We start from the raw sequence: 22,652 nt of genomic DNA, 5'->3' as shown, positions 1-22,652 counted from the left end.
TGTGGGTGGGACCCACCTTGTCCCAGGCCACTCGGCCCCAGCCACATGAGACTCCCGTCAAGTTTCTAGAACACACGAAGCACTTTGCAGTCTCAGGGCCTGCCTTTGCACAGGGTGTCCCCTCTGCCTCAGGTTCTCTCCACCCCCGGGCCACATCATCTCATGTCTCTTCTCAGAAAGGCCTTCCTGCCTAAAGGGCCTAAAGGGCCCCCACGCCCACCCCTTGGTATTCTCCAAGCAGCAACCCACTGTTTCTTTCTCAGTGCTTATCATAAATTATAAAGGGGGCATCGGTTGGCCTGTTTCCTCCTTGGGCCCCCCCGAAGACAGGATCTTCTCTGTCCGGTCACCATCACAGCCCCAGAGCCTGGCAGGGCAGGACCCCCGGCAGGCCCCCTTACCCATGTGGGGAATGAGTGTCTCAGTCTGAGGGTGGTCAGGGGCAGAGGGCCTAGTTTCTATCAGTCTCTGAAGGAGCATTTTGAATCAAGAAGTTCTAGAGAAAATGGCTGGTTGTTTCAGGGTTGATGTTCCTCGTCCTACCCCTGAGCTCCACGCTAGAGATTCTCTGAAACACTCTCCTTGGGCAAACATTTGTCCGTCAGGACTCCTCTCCAGCCCCTCCTCTCCCAGCCCGTCCTCACCCTCAGCTTCTTCCAGGAACCCTCAGAGGCAGGGCAAGTGGGGAACTGAGGGCTTAAGGTCAGGCCAGGAACTGGATTCCAATCCTGGCCTTACCACGTGAGCAGAGCATGTAACTAACTGCACCAAATTCTACCCAATCGTCTCCCTACAAAATGGGGGTGGGAAGTCTGTGGCCCCACCTGTCCCATAGGGACCTCAGGAGATGTCAGTTTCAGCAGCAGGAGTGGACATCTTCCTAAGTGGCCATGCATAGTACCCACCTCTGGCACCTTTAGTGCTACTGTCTGCCGGGGTTCAAACTGACCATGAGGATTGAGGTACGAGGGTCCCCAGGGCCCCAAGACACGGATCCCCTAAAGGCTCAGAACAGTGAAGACTGGGAAGCAGTGAGGGAAAAGATCCACTGCACCCTGTGAAATAACTGGGCATCCCTATGGGGGTGCAGGGATCCAGGGGATGTCTCTGGGTGAATGGGGGCCAAGGGCCCTTGCTCACGTGGTGGCATTTGTTGGGAACATTCTAAGCCCAAGGCAACAGACAGGTGCAATCCGAAGGCAGGGGAAGCAGCAGGTCTGCTCTCAGAGCAGTCAGATAAGAAAGACTGATAATCTTTATCTGGGCAGAGAGGTGAGCTGGAGGTTGGGAAGGCTGAATGACCAGGCAAGAACTGGTTAAGTTCATCTGAGCACGGTTGCCTTGAACGAGGGTTACTGTGGAGGTTCTGCAAGTTCGCAAGGTGAACAGATAGGGGTAGTCTTGTAACTACTGGGATTATGGTCATTTGGGGTATATAGTATTATCTGGAATTAAATCCGAATATTTGAAGAGACAGTATTCTGATTCGAAAATAGATTTTTTTTCCTGAAATAAATATTCCAGATATAATTTATTTATGAGCGTTTACCATGTGCCTGGCTCTACGCTAAGTACTAACCATACATTAGTACACTTCCTCTTAACAACCTCCATTACCCCGCTTTGTACCCATGAAGATGGAGTGCTGACTGGGAAGCTGAATGCCCAAGTTCCCATGCAGGGAGCTTGTAGGATATGAATCTGGTGATCCCGGGAGCTGGAGTTCCTGGACTCTGTGGGGCGGAAGCAGCCCCCTCCGGCCCGAGGATCCTCGGTCCCTGACCGGCACCCACCCCGTCACCTTCCGAAGAAGAAAGTGAGGCCCAGGGAAGCCTTGGACTTGCCCCAAATCACCTAGTTACCCCATGGCAGGGCGGGGACAACTAGGAGCACCGACAGTAGTCAACCTTACCTAACTCAATTCTCAAAATAACCCGGGAAGTAAGTCCTACTCATTTCATGGCCAAGGAATGGAAGGCTCCAGAAAGCAAAAGCACTGCTAAGTGGCAGAACGAGGGTTTGCAGCCAGCTCTGGAGGCTGTCCAGCAACCACGATACCACCACCCAGACTCACAGAACCTGGCCCTGGCACCTCCCTCTGAGCTTCGGGGAGAGCGGAGATGCTCACTGCCTTCTGGGCCACGCGTCCTGGCCAGCGGGCGGTGCACCTGGCACTCGATGTAGCAGCCGCGGTAAACAGCCCCGGCCACGGCCGAACTCACCCGGCCTGCCTGTGCCCAGGGAAGCCAGGCCGGAGGACGGCTTCCCTGGCATCCTCTTACTCAGTCAGGCCCTTTCTGTCCAAAGGGCAGCTGTGACGTGCAGAACGGGTCTGTGGTGCCAGTGTGAGCCCAGCATTGTACGGCTGGGGACATACAATGCCTTGGGTCGACCGTTGATTTATAAATCCGCCCAGCGCTCACCGTGGCCTTTACACTCAGCTCTTTCCCAAAATGCAAATTGGCTCCTTCCTGTAAGTCAAACCAGCTTGCCTGAGCTGATAAAAATCATCCCAAACGGGTTCTTTCATCTCCCCCATACAGAAAGGCCTCCGTGCCCACACCTCCTAGAAAGAGGAAGATGGCTTCACGCGGCTTCATGGGGACTGGCCCCGGGGATGGGCCCCAAAGAGGCATCCAGGGCATGCGAAGGGGTCGGAAGAGCAGTGGGAGAGAAGGTTCGAGACCCTGACACATTGCAGCTTTGTGGCCTTAATCTCTCCACGCACCACTCCATTTGTGCAAGTGTGTTAAGTGGGGATAAAAATAGTCCCTTCCTCATTGGGTTCTTTGGCAGATTAAACGAGATGATACACACACACCGCCTGGCATGGTGCTGAGACCCCAATAAGTCTCTTGAATGTGGTGGTGGGGGTGATGGCGGAGAAGAAGAATGAAATAATCGTCACTATTATTACCGTCTGAAGCTTGGACCGGCCACCCAGTCACTCTGGGTGGGTGGCTTCAAGGTGGTCCCTTTTACTGTCTGGGCCTCAGTTTTCCCCCATGTAAAGTGAGTCCTCAGGAGCCTTTCTCCTATTGACTGGTCCCTCAACTCCTCGATTGCCTGCATCATATGCAAACAGCTTTGGGGGTGCTGTTTCTGGTACCCTGTCTCTTTACCCTCTCAAGGGTTCTTCTTTCAGAAAAACAAAATCTGTTCTAAAAAAAAAAAAAAAAAAAATCACCCATCTTCTAGAAAAGCGAGCTACCTGACCGCCCCTCTGCCAGCTGGTGTTGGGATTTCTAAACAGCCACGAGCATCGCTTAAAGGCACATGCCTTGTACGAGGCTTGCTGGGGAATAACCAGGATCTGATAAGAGCTTGCTACCACTAGACTATTAAGAAGGCCTCCAGGGAGTGGGCAGGGAGTGCAAGAAAACTCAAAACGGACCTAGAAGTCGCCAGAGACCAGGAGGCACGCACCAGAGCCTCTCGGTGGAAGTTCCGAGGCTTACAAGGAGGCGTCACGAAGCTGTCGTGACAACTGGGCTCGCCAGGCAGTGTGGAGCCCCGCCCACAGAAGGACGCCCCAGCCTCGGTTTCCTGGCAGGGAACCCCAGCGACCGTGTACGTGGCACGCGTTTACCACAACGCTCAGCACCCAGGGGGGCAGGGATTACCATGATGGGCCCAACTACGGAGGAGAAAGCGGAGGCCTGCGGCAGGGGGGGAGTGACTGGTCCAAAGACACCCAGCTTGTTGGTAATGAAGCCTAGATGCACAGGCTGCCCCCAGGTCACTGCTGCCACCGATTTTCCAGAATGGGATGAAGCCCGACGGGTGATGTCAGCTCACTAAGACCTTTTGCTCACTGTGCCTCTTGTACTCCTCACAGCTGCCAGGAAGAGAGGCTGGACAGGGGTTGTTAAATCTCCCCATTTGGCAGGTTGAGGACGGAGGCAGGACCACATCGCCCAGTAAGGGAGCAGTCGGGACGAACCGGTGCTGGACCTTCAGACCCCCCTGATTTTACTGCCTCTTCCTCACGGCTGGAGGGGCCCAGCTGGAGGAGCAGCCAGTCCCCCAGGCCCTCCCACCCAGCACTGGTTGTTGGGTCCTGAACTACACCTGAGGGACTCTGCTCACCTGTGATCAGCAGGGCTTCAGGTTTTCTTTTGCTCCAATCTGGGCAGACCCCTGCTTTCCGATTCTTCTCCTAAAACGCTGCTCTGTCCCTGCCCTTCCCTGCTCAAAGCTTCCCCGCCCCTACCTCTAGGATGAACCTCCCCTCCTAACCCTACCTTCCCTCCGGGGTCCCAGCCGTCGCTGGAGACTCAGCCTCAGTTACTCCCCTGAAGATATGGGGCACTGTCTGAGCTCCCCCAGACCCCTGGCGTGGATACCTCCCTTCCTTTGTTCACACCTTTCTGCCTCCCAGAAGTGTCCTTCCTCCCCCTCCTTCTTCCCTTATTCTAGCTAAAGCCTCTCCATCTTCAAAACCACCCTTAAATGCCGCCTCCTCCAGGGGGGCCCTCCCCGACCACTCGAACCCATTCTCATGTCTCACTTGCTCCAAGTTCTCCTTGGAACTTCTTAGCCCATCTCTCTGGTACTTTGGTATGCATCATTCCTATTCTGCCACATAGCCAAGGCTTGGTTTCCACTTTAGACTGTGCAGCTCTTTAAAGTCAAGGTCTCCGGATTTTTACTGGGCCATCCTTTCAAAGGATGGCAAGGCGCAAGTCTGTGCTCCACGCCCCCCTTCCCAGTGCCATGGGATACAAGGGACAGGGCTCTGGCCTTCTAGAAAGAGCTCAAGTCTAGAGACAGGAAAATAAGCAGGGTCTGCATGGTGGGGGCTGACCCAGCACGGTGGGGGCTGCGACGGGGCAATCAGGAGGCTGCAAGAGCGTTCCTGTTCTCCCTCGGGAGTCCTTGCCATGCCAAGAAAGAGACCTGCCCTAACGGGATGCTCCAGCAGCCATCCTGCGGGACTGAGATGCCAAGTGAGTGATTAATCTGTCAAGTTTCAAGACAAAGGAGGTGTGGGAGGGGCATGGGGGAAGCAGGTTGGGTGAATGTTGGCCTCTAAGGTAGGGGCCTCTACCAGCCACAGGCAGGAGGGAACACAGGAACCCGAGTAATAAGAAGGAATCCCCTGGCCTAGAGGGAAGGCTAATCTGTCCTGCTGGAAGAGGCAGTGAGCACCAGGGCCGAGCCCAACCCGGCAGGGCTCATGGGGCAGCACGGCCCCCAGCACATACATCCTTGTCCCTCTCATGGGAGGCACCCCGCAAGCCTCAGCTCCCAAAATGCGTGTCAGCCTTGCAAGGGGGTGCCTTTTTGTTTTCTCTTTTTTCTCAGCAGGCCTCTCCGATGGGCGGGCGATAGGAAATGCACAAGCACACGCTGCTGGCTCTTGGCCTAGCAGGCCCTGGCCACTGTCTACGACTCTGTGAACATCTCAGCGGACGGTTTCATTCTTCTTGCATCCCGAAGCCTTCCTGGGAGAAGGGCATGGGACTCCAGAGAAATAAACAAATGGGATCCTGCGTGCCAGTGTGTGTGGGGGGGGGACTTGAAGGACACCTCCAGCTCCCTGCCTGCCCCCTCTCCCAGCTTGTGCAGCTCCCCCTGCACCCTGACAGCAGGCGGAAGGCCCTCCTCGGGCCCCAGCACATGTGGGCAGCCCAACCCGTCTCTGCCTCCCTTCAACCTCTTCCAAGCTGGAGCCCCCTGTAGGTGTTGAACCATTTTACCATAGCCACCGAAGAGAGGAGGGGGCCAGGATCCTGTGGGCGATGAGGGAATACCCTCTGAGAGCAGTGCCCCCCATTACTGTCAGCAGCTACCCCCCCCCCCCCGTACCGCTTCAAGGGGCATCGGAAACAATCGAGCATCCGGGGCACTGGGCCTGGGCGCCCCTGCCCCTCCTGAGCTTGCTTTCCGGTCAGTAAAACGGGGCAGCTAAACTCAAAGAAAGGTGTGCTGTCCCCCAGGCTCTCCCTGTCATGCCAAGAGAGTACGCCCGAAGGAACAGCAGCGGGGCCAGAGCCCAGAGCAGCGAGGGACATTCGGAAGGCAGGACGGGGAAGAGGTGGGTTGTCAATGGCTGCAGAAGCCTTAAAAGCTGGTAAAAGGCTTAATCCTGCATAATGATTTACAAAGTGACAAGTAAAATAGATTTACCGTGACAGCTGAAAGGAGAACCACAGAAATAAAATTACACTCGGGCTCATCCTGTCTCTCTGCAACCTGCCCCTCCCTCCCCAAACCCTGGAACTCATGTGCACACGCATGGACACGTGTGTGGGGGTAAAAAGGGAGCAGGTAGCCTGGGGAGGAGGAAGGTGGGAGAGGGACAGAGGAGGAGGCAGGTCTGGCCCCTGTCCTGGAAAGGGCCAGCTGGCTCGGTGCTCCAGGTGGAGCCTGCAAGAGGTGACATTAACAGCCCTCCAAAGCCAGTGGTGTTGGGGGGAGGGTATCATCATTTACAGATGGTGACACGCTGGCTGACAAGTCCTGCAGAGGATCCCGCCTCCAGGGAGCATGCAGCTGACAACCCCAAGTGCCCGAAGGACCCAGCCCCCCCCCCCCCACAATGGCTACCTGGCTTCTGTCCCGATTCAACATCGCCGTCCTTGAGGGTTCCTAGGCCCTAGGTTTCAGGGCCCAGGAAGAGGGGTCTGCTGCTTCCCCTAGAAGGAGGCGGGGACTCCAACAGCATGGGGCCAAAACTAGCCAAGAGGAAATCAGAGAAGAGGGGCCGAGTCCCAGGCAAGGTCTGTGGAGACTCTCAAGTGTCCTCCTCTGTCACCCTCAGGCTGACACCTGGCAACTCCCAGCTCGGCGAAATGCCATGCTGTGCCTCGAACAGATATAGCACAGGGCTGTGCCTAGACAGGCCTGAACACCCATGTTTACCCAACAGAAGGGTGGCCCTCCCTCCGGCCCTCCCCCAGCAGCACGGTAGGCTGGAGCCCATTTGCCCGCAGACTCGCCTGGTGCGTGGGCAGTGCATGTGAGGCTCCAGCCCCCCGCCCTGCCCAGGGGGTCTTGCCCAAGAGGCCCTGCGGCCCGGCCAGGCAGCTGCTGCTGAGTTTTTCCTCCCAGGAAGCTGAGCTGAGTAGGGCAGCAACGTGGGCACAGCCAACTCCCAGGCAGCCTTAGACCCTGGCAGTTTGGCACAAGACGATCAGGACCAGGAGACATTTCTGGGAGCCTGGCCCAGCCTGGTTACTCCTCTGGCTCTAACTGGAGATGGGGAGGGAAAGAGAAGGGGCCGAGGGTCAGACCATGTAAATGGGGCAGCTGTGACTCCAGGGCTGAAATCATTCAATTCTTTTTCAACCAAGGTGTGCAAGTCACTTGAAAGGCACCTTCCTAGAGTGCAAATACATACGTGTGTGTGTGTGTGTGTGTATACACATTCCGCACCCCCCCCCCAAAACCCACAAAACCTACCAATTCTGTGTAAAGGGTAGCCATCTTCTATTCATTCACTTATTCAGCAAGCATTCTGGAATGTTTGCAAGAGCCAAGTGTGGTGCTGGGTGTCAGGGAGCCACAGCACGCCTCCGGCTGGGGTACCCTGACAGTAGCTACAGTCCTGCCGGGTTAGGGCTGCAACAGTGGTCAGAAAACAGTGCTAGAGGAACTAGGGCAAAGGTGAGGGACCGGTCCATTTGATCTGGCAGGTGTACAAGGGCTAGCCAAGGCCCGAGCAGGGCTTTGCAGGATGCCTAGGAGTTCCCAAGGCAGACAGGGCAGAGGACAGAGTGTGCAACACACACACAAGTGAAAGTTCAGCTGGGGCCAGAGACTATAGGGCCCTGAGTGCCAGGCTGCGGGTGGTAGGGAGCCATGAAGGAGTTTCAGGTAGCGTGGAGAAGGTAACAAGATCATAGGGACCTTTTATTAAGGTCACACTTGTGGCCAAGTAGAGAAAAGGGAAGGCTGGAGGTAGATACCTGAGGGAGAAGCCTGCTCCATGTGGGTGGGGAGGACGGACAGCTTTAGAAACACCTGGAAGGTGGAGTCTAGAGGCTTCAGTTCCCTGGTGACATACTCCCACAGGCCAGGTTCTGGGCAGGGCGTGGAAACCCAGTGTTACAGGTTGCAGTCCTGGGAGGAGTCAAGGGTGAGCCCAAGCTTCAGTAGGGGCAATAGGCCAATGGCAGTCCAACTCTTAATCCTCACAGGGCTTTATGAGAATGAGAACAAGGCTCCTCTTCCTCAAAATATTTTACCACCATCCACCAGAAATTTATCTAATAAATGTACAGTGGAGAAGGGGTTACAATACACGTGTCCCTAAGCTGTGCAGTATGCAACGTGCACTACTGCACATGGTGGGTCCGGCAGATGCAATGCCACCGAGCAATCACTGGGAAGATGGGGTGTCAGAGGCCCGGGGACCAGGCAGATAAAATGGATAAAACCTAATACGCAAAGGAAAAAACAGAACAAAGCAAAGAACAACCAAAGCGGAATGTTTACTAACCCTCCCTGCCTCTTTGGCATGAGAAATCTCAAGAAAATGAGAGGCAGAATTATTTACTCTACAGAGTCCCAAAAAGAAAAAGTAGCTGTTCAAACAAGGCAAATAGAGGAAATGTAAAAACACAAGTCAGAAAGCACCAGTTTTGAAAGATGGGGATTCACCAAAAGTATATAAAACCAGTCCTGGCCTTAGAGCTTACTAGAAAATGATTTTTTAAAAAAAGATCCTTTCTACTGAGCAAAACTCCCAACAAGTGGACATAGCAGAGTGAGACCCCTGTGCTACGAAAATTGGAACTATCTGGCTAGATGAGGATTTCCATTCTATCATCCACCTAGCCACTACGGAGCACTTTCTCTGCCCCAGGCCCTCTGGGGATATAGGACTAAGACCCAGCCAGTGCCCTCACAGAGGGGACAGTCCAGTGGAGGAGTATACAGAGGGCTGGCGGAGTACAGAGGGAAACATCTGAGGCCCCCGGGGGGAGGCAAGGATAAGACAGAGGCTTGCCGGGAAGGAGGGGCCGGGTGACTCAGTGCACCACCATCCACACAGCGAAGTCCAAAGCCATGTGGCCAGATGGCAATTCCTCTGTTTAAAAAGTGAGAACTTCTTGAGCAGAGGTGAGATAAACAATATTCAATCTTGGGGGGCTGATGTAGGGAGCCTTGCTTATTTTTGGAGGGAGAAATGCTCAAACAGGCTTCTGAAAGGTGTCTTGGCTAGAAGGAGCTTCAATCCACAGATGGAGAAACCGAGGGCAGAGAGAAGCAGGCCTTGACCATGGGTGAGATGGGAAATGGGTCTTCGGGCCCTGAGCAGGGCCCCTTCTAGGGCCCAGGACTGCCCTGGGGGTGTTACTCAGCCCGACAGCAGACGGCACCGGGAACGCCGGTAGACAGGGAAGCACATTCTGACGGCTACATGGTTCCTGACCACTGGGAACTGCCCAGAGACGGGGCAGCGGTCGCGGGGGTGGGGTGGGGTGGGGTGGGGTGGGTACTTCTCATATGCAGCGCCAGATTCTCATCCTGAAAAGGCTCAGGCTTTCACTTCCCGAAAACGATGTTCAAAGGGGCGTCCCTCTGGCTGAGGCCTGTGCCTGCCTCCAGCTGGCAATCCTATCCAGTGTTTTTATTAGGCACAAACTGCCTTCCTCAGTCTCCCCTCCTGGCAGCCCTTGGGAGGTGAGCACTCGCCACCCATTTTACGGATGAGCAAGCAGGTCCAGAGAGCCCAGAGGCCCTCTCATCCCAGGTCACTCCCTTTCTGGGCCTAATGGGGAAGTCTGAACCACTCCGAAGTGCCAGGCAGGTGTTGGGGCTGGGGCGGGGATGCTACCAGGGTGAGCAAAGGAGAGAGAGGAGACATGGCAAGAAGGCACTGCCCACCCACTCCACCCCGCCACTGTGGGCAGCTTCTGGGGCCACTCCAGCCCTCTGCTCACACTAGAATGCGGAGGGCACAGCTTTCAGCCGAAGCAAGGCCCACCTGTCGCACACTGGCTCTGGCCGCTTTCAAGGTGAGGGAAGGAGACCAGGGCCTGCACAGGTTCAGACCGGAGTGAGCTGGCCTGGCCTCTCCCCTACCACCCACCTTCCTGCTCCCCCTGCTGCCACCCCGGAAACAAGACTTCCCTCTTTGTGCCTCTGCAGGTCACAAGAGTCCCAGGTTTAGTTATCAAAGGCCACCTGGCTGCTGAAACTCTGGGATTCTGGAAGTGTCTGACTCAGGCAGGTAACTTTTTAGAGGAGAGAGGTGAACCCAATGGGGAGACTGAGGCCCAAAGAGGGGCCCCAAAGGGCCCGCCTGTAGTTATGTGGCAGGACTGAAGGCACAGGGATATGGAACGTCAGAAATGGCCTTCGAGATTCAAGCAACCCCCATGCTCCCATGCTACTGATGGGTAAACTGAGGCCCAGGGATGGGAAAGGACCCGCCTGAGGTGACTCTGGGTCCATAAGAACCCTAGAATGGTCATCCTGGGTTGATCCCAGGGGACCAAAACACAGCTGCCCTCTGTGACCCCAACCTCAAAAGTCAGGGAAGTTGCAACACTTCCTTGTCTCCATAGCAACTAGCTTCTGCTCCAGGAATACACTGAACTGTTTTTGTTCCCTCCTCTGTGCCGGCCCCGGGCCAGGCTGTGAGGACACAGAGCGGAAAGAGGGGGTGTGAAGGGAAGCACAGCCCCAGCCCCAATGGCGGTTGGTCGCAGGCAATCGAGTGCAGCAGGGAGAGGAACAGGAGAAATTTCAGTGGAGGAAGAAATCCCCGGGGTCCGAGAGTGTCGGGGAAGGGAGTTCAGAGGTGCAGCTTTTGAGCTGGGCTCTTAAGGATACGTAGGAGTTCTTCAGATAGAATTGTGGGGGTGGAGGAACTGACACAGGCCCTGGCCACAGCACTTGAGGGTGACGTCGTGTTACAAAGTGGCAGTGCACAGAGCAGAGGACACAAAAGTGTAGCAGATGAATGGAAAAGAATGGAGAGCCGATGATGAATGGCGAAATTACAGTGCCGACTAGGGTGCACGGAAAACCTCGCCACGCCTCTACTCTTCCTCCTGTTAAATGGACTCCTTATGGAGGAGTAGTTTATGGTCCAGGAGAGGTGACAGCATAAAAGGAAAAGTACTTAGAGGCACAGGACTTGGAGCCCTCAGCCAGCTGTCCAGCCTCAGCCACTCAGTCCGCTTTGTGGAGGAGGGGCAGGCATTCCCAATGGGCCTCTGGGCATGACCTTGGTCAACCTTCCAAATACATCCAGGACCTGACCTTGTCTCACTACCTCCACTGACCGCTCTGGTCTAAGCCAGCAGCATCCACACCTGGGTCACTGTAAAAGTCGCCCAGCTGGTCTCCTCATTTCCACCCTTGTCCCCTATAGTTTATTCTTGGCTCACCTAGCCAGAGGGATCCTCTTAGAGAGCATATCAGATAGTCTCGGTCCTTTAATTAAAATCCTCCAGTGGCTTCCGAATTATTGAGCATGAAGTCAGAAGCCCTTCCTATGTTCCAAAAGGCCTCCTGTGACAACTCCCTGACCACCTCGTTAACTTCCTCTCTTATCCTCCACCTTCTCCCGCACCATATGCCCGCACTGGCCTCCCTGCCTTTCTTAGATCATGCCAAACACACTCCTGCCACCAGGCCTTTGCACGTGCTTCTCCCGCTGTCTGGCATGCCCTTCTCCCAAATGTCCATGGGGTTCACTCTCTTGCCTCCCTGAGGCATCTGCTCAAATGTGACCTCTTCAGAGAAGCCTTCCGTGATCACTCCATCTAAAGAAGCCCAATCCCCCCCCCCCATTTCCTCACATCACCTTATCCTGATCTGTTCTTCGTCAAAATATTTCTTATAGCTCAGAATGACAGCATACGTGAAATTGTTGACTCACTGTCTCACCTATAACAATGTAAGCAAGGCCTCTGTCAAGTTCACCACGGTATCCCCAGGGCCTGGAACAGTGCCTGGCATATAGTAGGTGTTCAACAAACTTGATGAATGAATAAGTAATCTTTCTTGGGGGGCTGGGCAAGGGGAGGCACAGAAGGATCCCAGGCTCTGCTCTCCCAGGGGCTGGGGGCTCCAGAGGAGCCAGGAAACCTTACTCTCAGGCCGGCAGGAACCCACCAGCAGGAACCATGTGCTCCCTCCCCACCCCCCCTCCCAGGTGCACTGGCTCCCCAGGTCTGGCAGGGAGGCAGGGCCTGGCCCAAGGGCCTGGAAGCACCCTGCAGGAAAAGCAGCAGTTACTATTACCAGTGTCCCTATTCCAGACACTCTTGGCCCGGGCAGCCTCAGGACTCAGCCTCGGGGAGGCAGGAGATGGAAGGAGGCCAGGTTGGCCGGGGGCAGGGAAGGAGTTAGTATCTTGCTGATTTTGCAGCTAGCTTCCTTCCTTCTCTGAGCCTCACCTCCCTAATCTGAGAAATGGGAATGAGAAGGGGATGAGATAAGTTGGTTGCCCAGGTCCCTCCTGTTCCAACAGTCTGGGCGTCTTTGGGTTTTCAGAGCCATGGGGGGTTTGGGGGGGGGGTCACACCAGGTTGAAACTAGAGCCACACATTCAAGCCATGTGTCCCAGGCCAGGGTGACATCTTGCAGCCAGCTGGGTCAGATACCTAGGTGAGGGGTCTCGGGTGGGCTTCTGGAGACTCTATTTCCACCCAAGGTAACAGCCGGCAGGGTGCAAAGTAGCCCTGTCTAAGGCAGGAAGTCAAGGCAAGCGCCCTGTTACAGGGCAGCAGCCCCAGGCAGGGGTGCCAGGCTGGGGGAGCCGGTTGTCTCATGGAGGTCCCAGGGAACACCTGCTTGCCCCCAGGGCCAGCGGTTCTGGTGGGCACGGCCAGAGACATAAGGCCCAGGAGCTTTGTGAGACGAAGACGGTAAGTCCCAGGCAAGCCAGATGCCACAGCCATGGAGGGATCTCCCCCTGTGTGTCTCTAGCAAGGGTTTCTGTCAAGTGACAGGGACAGGGGGCAGGAACTGGCTGATGGGCAGGACGCCTGGAGTTTTGCTTTAGCTCTGCCACGAACTTGCCCTGTGACCTTGGGGAGGCCTCTGTCCCCTCTGGGGTCAGACTCAGCAGCTAAATGAGAGGGTTGGCCTGGATGATCTCCGGGGCCTTTCTGTGCTGACGTTATCGTCCCCACACACGGTAACAAAACATCACGCTCCCTGATGCTGTGACACGGTACAGCATGCGAAACGCCGGCCCTCCCCTCTGACTCTTGGGACAGCCCCAGGGGAGACCGTCGGTAGGAGGCCGTGCCGGGAGTTCTGACTCCAAATCCAGGGCCCTCTGCCACGCCAGGTCTCTGGGGCGTCAGGACACTTAGGCAGAATGTTCCCTGACAGCAGCAGGGAGCAGAGCTGGGCAGACCGGGACTCAGTAAGAAGGCAGGTGGGGGCAGGAAGGGGACCCTTTCTCATAGCCACCACCCCTCCTCCAGCTACTCTCCCAGGCTCCGTGGGAGGCGAGCGTGCCAGGAGAGACTACAAGATAGACACGCTTCTGGAATCATGTGGCCTGCCTGACCCTGCTTGAAGAGCTGCTGCCAGGCCACCTTCTCTCCCTCAGACCCCAAGGAGCCACTGCTGGGGCCTCCCCAGCCTATTTCCATGTCTCATGACCTGCGTCAGACCATTTCCAGGTCAGGCCTGAGGTCTCCAAGCAGCCCAGGCTCTTAAACAGCGACACGGATAATGAGGAGGCCCGGGGAACAGGAGGCTACCTCTTCCAGGAAGCCCACTCTGCCCACTCCAGCCTTGGACTCAGCCTAGAGAGGCGAGATCTCTGACGTAGCATATGGGAGGGAGTTCCCAAGAACTGAGTTCACCCTATTCTGTGTGGTCCAGAGATGAGCACTGGGTCCTGGGAGGAGGCGTCCTTCCACATAAGATAGAGCTTCCTAGGTGAAGGGAGCCGCTGAGAGTCAAGGAGCAGCCTGCCCCTGGAGGTGTGCAAGCCCACACCAGAAGGTGCTCTGTGGGGATGCTGCGGGGGTGGCATCTGTGTGACAGGTTATCAGACGAGGTGGCTGCCAAGCTCCCTGAAGTCTTGAGGATGCAAGGCCCCAAGAATACCAGTATAGTAGCGTCTGGAGCCCTTGTCAGGGGAGGCGAAGGAGGCACTGGCCCGGCTGCCTCTGGGGAGCCCGCTAGGAGGGCACCAGCCACCAGGCAGACAGCTCCGAGAATCCTGGGGCCTTCAAGGGTTCGAAACCCCAAAGCGGCTCCGCTCCTTCTGCCTAAAGGGATCAGCCCTGCAGCTGAAGGACACATGTCAAACTGATGCCGTCAGCCCAGGCTGAGCTGAAAGGATCAGAAAGCTGTCCTCCTGCAGAAGATAAATCAGTGCTGAACTCACAGCTTCGAGCAAGCTCCTTTCTCAGCCACGGCCCCATCACCCAACACCAGGCAAGAAATCACACCTGAGATGTCCTCTGTTTTTCCAGGATGGGATGCACGAAGGGGTCCCGGAGCTCAGGAGGGCTGAGCAATTCAGGTAGGGAGGTGGAAGGCCAAGGAGTCCCCCGACGTGCTCACCGCCAGCCACACAGGCCACCCCCCAGGGTCCCAGGAAGTCAGGGACACGAGGGCTGTGAGCCAGGGAGGCAGAGTGACTCATCTGTGGTCACGCGGTGGGCTTGCCTGCATGGGAGCCCAACTCGGCCTCGAGCCCTCCCCGGGGCCGCGGGCTGCCTCTCCCCACCAACAGCGGTTAGAATTCATACCAGCAAGGTGCCCTGAAAATATAGAGTGCTTCTCCGTACGTAAATACCAGCGAGCCCCACGGCCCTTGAAGAGAAAACATTAACCCAAGACAGCGGGATAAGTAGGCAGTGCAGACAGCTGGGGTGAACCTGGCCTCCTGAGCCAGAGGAAGTATGCCCTAAACCGGTCTTGCCCAGCCTTCCTAGAAGAGGCAGTGGCAGGGGCAGTGGGCACTTTCACCCTTCACCCAGTCCCTAGCTTTCTGGGGACAACGAATCCCAAAATCCTGGTACACCTCACAGAGGCACTCACAGAGGGCAAGACCAAATGGTGTCATCAGTGAGGTCAGCCAGCACAGGAGGCCGTCCCCTGGGGCCACCCCAGCCCCTGTACCGGGTCTTATGTCCTGTTGGTGACCTTGGGCGGGTCCCCTGCCCTCCCTTGGTCTTGGTTTCCTCACCCATACAATGTCAAGCTGGATCGGAAGCAGGTGTCAGAAGCCCAGATGCCCCCACGGCTAGGGTGGTTGACACCAAGGAGTTGGAATGGAAGGGTCTGCGGACAGCAGGTGGGGAAAGACAATGCAGCGGTCCTGTTCCACTCAGGGCCCAGGGTTATTTTAGACCCTTGGATGAAGGCCTTGTTTGTTACACGGCTCTCGGGCATCCACACTGACTTAAGGATCTGAATAAAGCCGTGGACCATCGCTCCAGAAAAATACGCGCACTTGCAAAAAATACGTGCACCTTGCAGAGGTGCGCACACGGGTTCGGGGGTGCCTGGCCCCCGCGGGCGGAGTTCAAGGCTCTTCCTGCCCTAACAGCCGGCGTGTCTTTGAGGCCCATCTCTAGGGACATGGCAGAGGTCCCACGCCTCTGCCAAGCTGGCCTTGCTTTTGGGACTGCCCAGCCATAGATTTGTGGTCTGGTAACAATAAAAGAAAAGGAGGCCAGCGAAAGTGACAGAGGGCTGCAGGCTTAAGGAGTAGAACTCAGGTGGACGGGCCAAGAAAGCAGGCTGGGGATGGGGGCCGGATCCCGTCCACATGGAAGCTGCCCTCGACTCCCCCACTTCCCCACTGTGCACGGCCCCTCTGGGAAGGCAGTTCTGCAGCAGGGAAACCAACCAGGGGACCGAGCCGTTGACACCAGAGTGGGAGGTGACCGTGCAGCCTGGCATTTCCCAAGACTGGCACTGGTAGCTTCGACACCTATTGTGCATAAAAAAGGGAGGTGGGAAGAGGGTCCTACAGTTTGGGAACCTGCTGAATGAGGCCAAAAGGGGGGACAGGGTCCCAGGAGAGGGAGGCTGTGCCCTGCTGTCCTTCCTTTTATGGATTGGGGGTCCTGAGAGCCCACACGGGGGAATGCTGATGTGGTCCCAGCTCATGATTTTCAGGTGGGGAAACTGAGGCCCAGAGGGGTCTGCTACTGGCTGAGGTCCCACAGTCAGTTACCATGATTGACAAGGCCCAGTCTGTCCTGCTCTCCTCTTCACACGGCAAGAAACCTGGAGGGAGGTGGCATCACCACTAGCCTCCACTTGCAGGGGAGGAGAGAGAGGTTTTCGGGTCGGAACCCAGACGTAAGTCTCCGTCTTAGTAAGTCTCCACACCCTGGCCCCGGCAAGGGGACCAGGCCTTCCTGCTACGTTGAATTAAAATGTACTCAATTAAATGCCAGCAATGACCTGCCAGCCCTTCCTGCTACACAGGGGAGACTGCGGATGATGGCAGGAGGCTGAGGGTCAGGAAGTCTGGGACCCAGGTCCAGCTGTGATTGGTCCTGAGGTACCGGGTGGCATTGAGCCATCCATCTGACTGGAGTCTCGTCGTCTGTAAGTTGGAGGCCACACGACACTCATAGCTATGCCGGGCGTGGTGGGAGCCATGGTTATGACAATGACTGAGGTTACTGTTTCTTTTTTTTTTTTTTTAATTTTTAAGAAATGTTTATTTATTTTTGAGAGAGAGAAAGAGATAGCGTGTGAGCAGGGGAGGGGCAGAGAGAGAGGGAGACACAGAACACGAAGCAGGCTCCAGGCTCTGAGCTGTCAGCACAGCTGATGTGGCGCCCAAACTCTGGGACAGTGAGATCATGACCTGAGCCGAAGTCCGATGCTTAACAGACTGAGTCACGCAGGCGCCCGAGGCTACTGTTTCTTGAGCACTTACTATGTGTCAGGTGCACTCCATCTTCTCAGCCTATGGGGAAGGCAGTATGTTACTTTTATACTATTGAGAAGCCTGTTTTGCCGACATGAAGACCAAAGTTGGAAAAGTTAAACATAACCTGCCCACAGTCATGGGTGCCATAAAGGGTAGAGCTGAAAAACGAATGCAGGCAGTCTGAGGAGAGCCGAAAACAAATTAGTTGCTCAAGCGATACTGGCTATTACGATGTTTCTGGTAGACTTTGGGAAGTTTTTTTGTTTGTTTCATGTTTATTTTTGAGAAAGAGAGAGAAAGAGACAGAGAGTGAGCAGGGGAGGGGCAGAGAGAGAGAGACAGAGAGAGAGAGAGACAGAGAGAGGCACAGAATCGGAAGCAGGCTCTAGGCTCTGAGCTGTCAGCACAGAGCCCGACGCAGGGTTCGAACTCACGAGCCGCGAGATCATGACCTGAGTGGAAGTCGGATGCTTAACTGACTGAGCCACCCGGGCACCCCTGGGAAATTTTTATAAAGATGTAAACAACAGCAGGAGCACCAAAACATGACAGCAATAGAAAATGCCACCCCTCCCTACCCAGACGACTCGGCCTCCCTGATGTAGGGGAGCCAGCTTGCTGTGTGACCTGAGGCCAGTCCCTTCACCTCTCTGGGCTTTGGGTCTCCTCACCTGCCAAATAAGAAGGTTGGACGGAGACCCTCGAAAAGCCCTCCCCACTTGAAAACGCCAAGGAAGGGTTTCAGGACCCTTCCCAGAGGTCTCTCTGCCCTATCTGTCCCTCAGCCAGAGGGCTGGCTGGTCACAGCTATGTGCCAGCTTTCCCGGCCTTTGGCCAAGGTCCACCCGGGAGCAGGGTGGGGGTTTAGGTAAGTGCCTGTGGACAGGGTGAGGTCGGGGCACGTGGCATTTCCTCTCCTGTCCTGAGCCTGCCGGCTCTTCCTCATGTGCTCTCACCAGGGCCCGATGCAGGTGACTCCCAGGGTGGAGGGAGAGGGCTCCTTCCCTGCTTCCCCATCTGCAGAGGAAGTGTTAGCAGGAACAAGGCAGCAGGCCATTAGCCCTCAAAGGACAAAAGTCAGCGCTAGGAGGGCTGGGGGGTGGGGGTGGGGTGGGGGACAGATGGAGGGAGCCACTCATCTTCTTGGACTAAATAGGCTTGGGCAGAGGAGAAACTTTGCATCCTCCCTAGAGACTTTCTATTTTATTTCCCTCAAATCTACGCTAAAACCAGCCTACGGTTACCTTTTAAGAAACACGCTGCTGGGTTGGAATGCTAATGCCCATCCCCTTCCAGCTGTGTAGGATCTGGGAGTCCCGTGGAAAAGCCCCTTCCTTATTCCTTACCCCAAGAGCTCTCAGAAACGGACCCTGTCCTCCCCAGGCTCATCTGGGCCCTTCCCAATGAAAGATGGAACAGCATTTATTGATGAGCTCCGAAGCATGGCTCACGGGGCTGTGCCCAGCCAACAGTAGATGCTCAAATGTTTAATGAGCTAATGGGCTGGACAGACAGGGTTCCAGGCCTGGCTGTGTCACTAATTCACTGCTGCCCTTGGATACAGCCAATTCTTTCTTTCCACAGTTGAGCTTCCTGGGCTAGAAAAGGAATGGGACCCATATGGCCCCTCAGGTCTCTACTACGTGCTCAGGGGTGCAAAACACAGAGCCAGGGAGCTTCCAGAATGGCAGGAGGGTTTCAAATACCTCTCCCTGCTGCTTCAGAGCAAAGTGGAGGACAGGATGGGACTGCTGGGTGGGAACCTCCCGGGTAGGGGTTCTGAAGGCATCATAGCCACCCCCACCCCCAACTCCCCCCAAGCACCAACCTCTGTGGGTGGACGAATGAAGTTGTGGGTAATGCGAATGGGGGAAGGGCAGGAGAAAGGTAGGGAGGGGGTGCAGTTTCCATTTAAACCAGACACCAAAAAAAATTTTTTTTTTGCAAGAGCCTTTGAAAGTACAAAGAGATTGTACTCTAACACCGCTCCCCCCACCCAATAATCTGCATTGAATTGGATCCTCCAAGAGATCAAGAATCTGGGACAGGGGAGGAAGAGAGAAAGCCCCCATGTCTGAGAGCCCTAGGAAAGGCAGGCCTGAGGCCTCAGCAGCAGCCCTGGCCATCAGAGGTAGCAGCATATATGTATGTAGGCATGCAGACCCATGCGTGCGTGTGTGTGTGTGTGTGTGTGTGTGTGTGTGTGTGTGTGTGTGTGTTGGGGGGTTAATGGTCAGACTAGGTGACCCACATGGCCCCCCCAACTGGGGGGCAGGTAATGCCAACTGGGGAGCAGGCTTTGGGGACAAGTGAAACCCCCCCTAGCCCCTATCTTTGGGATCGACTTCTCTGGAGGGTTCATGAGCCGTGTACAGTACAATTCCAGACCTGTCTTGAAGTCTCCAGGGACAAAGATCACAAAGCCAGACCACAAGACCCAGGCACTCTGCCACTACCAGCCATTGAGGCCCCGGGCTGGTCCCTGCCCCTCTGCAGAATTCTGTTTCCCCATCTATAGAGTGAAGGGTTTGAGCCAGACGATCCTTCAGGGCCATGCCTGCTCGGATACTCCGTGGTGCTGAGATTCTGCAGAAAAGCATAACTAACACCTACCATCACCCAGGCCCCCGCCCCTGGAGAACTGGAAAAGGAGTCCCCAGTCCCCAGCTGCCTGTCTAAGGCTGGGGCTAGGGCAGAGGGGAGTCCCCACACCGTCTGTCCTCAACAGCCTGCCACGGCTGAAACCTTCAAGTGGTTACAATTACAGCCAGGCTAACAGGATTAGGGGAGCATTGAAATCTAAGAAATCTAATTAGCTCAGACACCCCGGCCTCCCCCAGCATGATCCTGCAGTAACCCCAGCAGCTGGGCCTGACAGGCGGGACCCAAGGCCCTCCCAGGCTACAGTCATTACCTGTACAGGTGTGCCAGGCTGGGCCAGGCTTCCTGGGGAGGCGCCAGCTCAGCTTGCCTGGCTGCTCCCTGCTCTGCACCCCACCAGCCGCAGCCTCGTCCTGGGGCGGCAGGCACACGAGCCCCAGAGAACCAGGCACGGGGGCGTGGGCAGCAGGCGGGCCGTGTCAGGGGGTAGAAGGAACCCAAGAGCCCCCACAGGGCGGCCACCCCACACAGCCTGGGGACTGACTCAGCCAGAGGAGGGGCAGGCTGAGTCAACGTCTGTATCTATAGAAACCATCACAGCCCAGGGAAGAGCCTTGGGCCGCCCAGGGACCTGGGGCCTGGAAACATCTCTGCTTCCTGCTCTAGGGCCAGGGATGGGGTTGAAGCCCCACGCACAGACACGTGGGCCCCAGCAGAAGTGGCAGCGTTTGGGGTTCAGAGCAAGCTCCGGCTGTTAAGACACGATGCCAAAGGAAAGGAGCCCAGCCGCTGGGGGCACGGGCTGCGTCCGCCAAAAGGGGGGGGGGGCAGTAGGGGTGGGGGTGGACACAGGTAGGCCCATCCGTGACCCTGCCTATATATGGCTTCTCCTCCTTAACTTCAGCTCCCTAGGCCCCATTCTGCGGCGGTCACACTGACTTCTGCGCCCGTGTCCCTGCCTGGTGGGTGGGCTGGGAAGGTGGCAGCCGTGCAGGCATCTCTGAGGCCCGGGGCTGAGTCCCAGCTTAGCTACAGGTCGCTTTACCTCTCCGCAACTCGGTTTTCGTCTCTGTTAAGTGGCGGTAATTCCAAATAGAAGCTAGCTTCCACTGTTGTTGTTGGAGTTCAGTAAATTTGGAGAGTGCTTCTAAATCCACCAAGTGCCATACACAAAGGCGAGGGGCTGTGGTTATTGCTGTCATGCGCCCTGTGGCAGGCAGCCAGCTGGTAGCGGTTAATTATTTATTTGGACTGATCTTCCTGGCCTTACTGGCTACAAGCTCCTAAGGAGCAGGAACCGTCTTACACATTTCTGGGTCCCCCACAGATCACAATCCTCACACTGTGGGACCCTGAGGACATGTCTGTGGCACCAGTCTGGGCCCCTGCCCCGACCCCACTCCCCAGCGCCATCAGTATGGTCCTGAATCTGTGATCTTCCAGGAAGGAATGAGTCTGTGGTCTGGAGGACCCCCAGCACCTCAAGCCCAAAGTGAAGGTCAGGAGGGGTTGCTTTCCAGAAAGCATGCCATGTAGCAGAGCACGTTAACATAGCTGTCCACTGAAGGCAGCAGCTGTCCAGAGGTGGTAAGCGCCCTGTCACAGGGGGCATGCATGCAAGCCGAGACTGGATAATAAGCTTCCAGGGAAGTAGGCCTGGGGAAGCGGCTTCTAGAAAATGCTTCCAGCACCTCCAATGCAACACCTTTGTGTCCCATTCTGCACCCAGAGCCTGCCAGGACTTCAGAAGACACATGCCAAGGGCTCTAATGCTCACATCTGTCTCATCCTCATAGCAACCCAGGGGGATCAGAGCGCTCCTGCCTTTGAACCCATTTTACAGATTAGAAGACTGAGTGCCAGCAGTGAAGCTACTGGCCCAAAGCAGCCAGCCTCTTGACACCTCTTCCCCCCATCTCCTCAGGCACTGGGAAGACCGCACCAAGGGTCTTCTAGGGTCTCTCTCCAGAGCCTGTGGCTGGGACTGGCTTTCTCAGCCTCTCTTCATCCTCCCTGAGGGCAAGACCCAACCTCAGAATCACCCCTAGAGTTTACAGCCCAGGCAGGCTCTGCCTCCCCCCACAGTCAGGGGCTCTAGGGACAAAGAGCTTCCCTCTCAGAGGGCGTGGACAGAGGCCACCGTGTCCTGCTGAGAGGTCAGAGCAAGCCACCAGGCAAGGCTGCAGCAGGGTCCAGGGTAATTACTGCAGCCCGGCCTTTGTTGTCCACACAAAACCCAAGGAACCTCATAAAGATGAGGCGGTGATAGGAGCCCGGCAAAAGCCCTCAGGAGCAAAGTTATGAATGAAAACGTAGGGGACCCAGTCACAACCCGGCAGGCCCTGCTTCCTGGTTCCGTGACAGAGTGCCCAGAGAAACTTCCGGAAATTAACTTGTTGATGCCCAAATTTCTTACAGCAATGCCTCACCCCGAGGCGAGGGTCACGGCTGCGTGTTGGACACTGGCCAAGGCCTGAGAATTCAGTATCCGTGGCTTCACACATGGGCACTCTTGTGACACAACTCCCAGGACACAGTAGGCCTCAGAGTGCCTTCCTTCCTTATCTACCCCCCATCTCTGTCAATCAGGGAAACAGTAAATGCGCAGCTCTGCTCAGTGGGAGCCTTCCCTCTGCAACTTTTTCCAGGATGAGTCACTGGTGGACACCTGTCCTATGTGAGGGCACATCTCTGGGGGCCAGGTATGGAGATAATGTGTAACTGTTGCTAGGGGCGTGTGTGTGTGTGTGTGTGTGTGTGTGTGAGGAACTGTGGTCCTGTGGCCAAACCCCACAGTCTCTGGACCTTTCTTCACTTTGTTCCTGGCTGTGAAAGGAACAAGGATCCTCCTCCCTTCTTTCCTTGGGAGGAAAAAGGGACATATTGTCCCCACAAAGAAGCCAGAAATCCTTCTCTGCAAAGACGGGGCTAGTTATCAAAGCTTCCCAGAAGTCCAGCAATTTCTTACCCCTGACTCTTCTCTGTGAGCCATACCCTGAGTGCCTCCAAACCCCAACCCAAAACCCGTTTAAAAAACTCCTGAAAACTCCCTGCTTCTGCACCACCCCCCCAGCCCCCGCCCCAGCTACAGCGCCTGCCACCAGTTCTCGAAAGTCTAAAGTTTTGAGATTTACATGTGAACCCAGCATTTCATAACCCCGTGACTTGGGACAAGGAGATGCTTCTGTCCTTTTGGGAAAAAGAAACAAAACCCAACCGA

At 55.9% G+C, this 22,652-nt stretch overlaps 1 protein-coding gene across 8 annotated transcripts in view; it reads right to left on the bottom strand.

Annotated features, from left to right (window-relative positions):
• The window catches only part of ZMIZ1 (zinc finger MIZ-type containing 1), a 229,593-nt gene that overhangs the window by 204,090 nt on the left and 2,851 nt on the right, over nucleotides 1-22,652 (bottom strand). The window lies entirely within an intron of this gene.

Source organism: Acinonyx jubatus, chromosome D2 (assembly GCF_027475565.1).
Source record: "Acinonyx jubatus isolate Ajub_Pintada_27869175 chromosome D2, VMU_Ajub_asm_v1.0, whole genome shotgun sequence".
Classification (NCBI taxonomy): domain Eukaryota; kingdom Metazoa; phylum Chordata; class Mammalia; order Carnivora; family Felidae; genus Acinonyx; species Acinonyx jubatus.
Note: the sequence above shows the minus strand (reverse complement) of the source record. Positions and strands in the feature narration are given on the sequence as shown.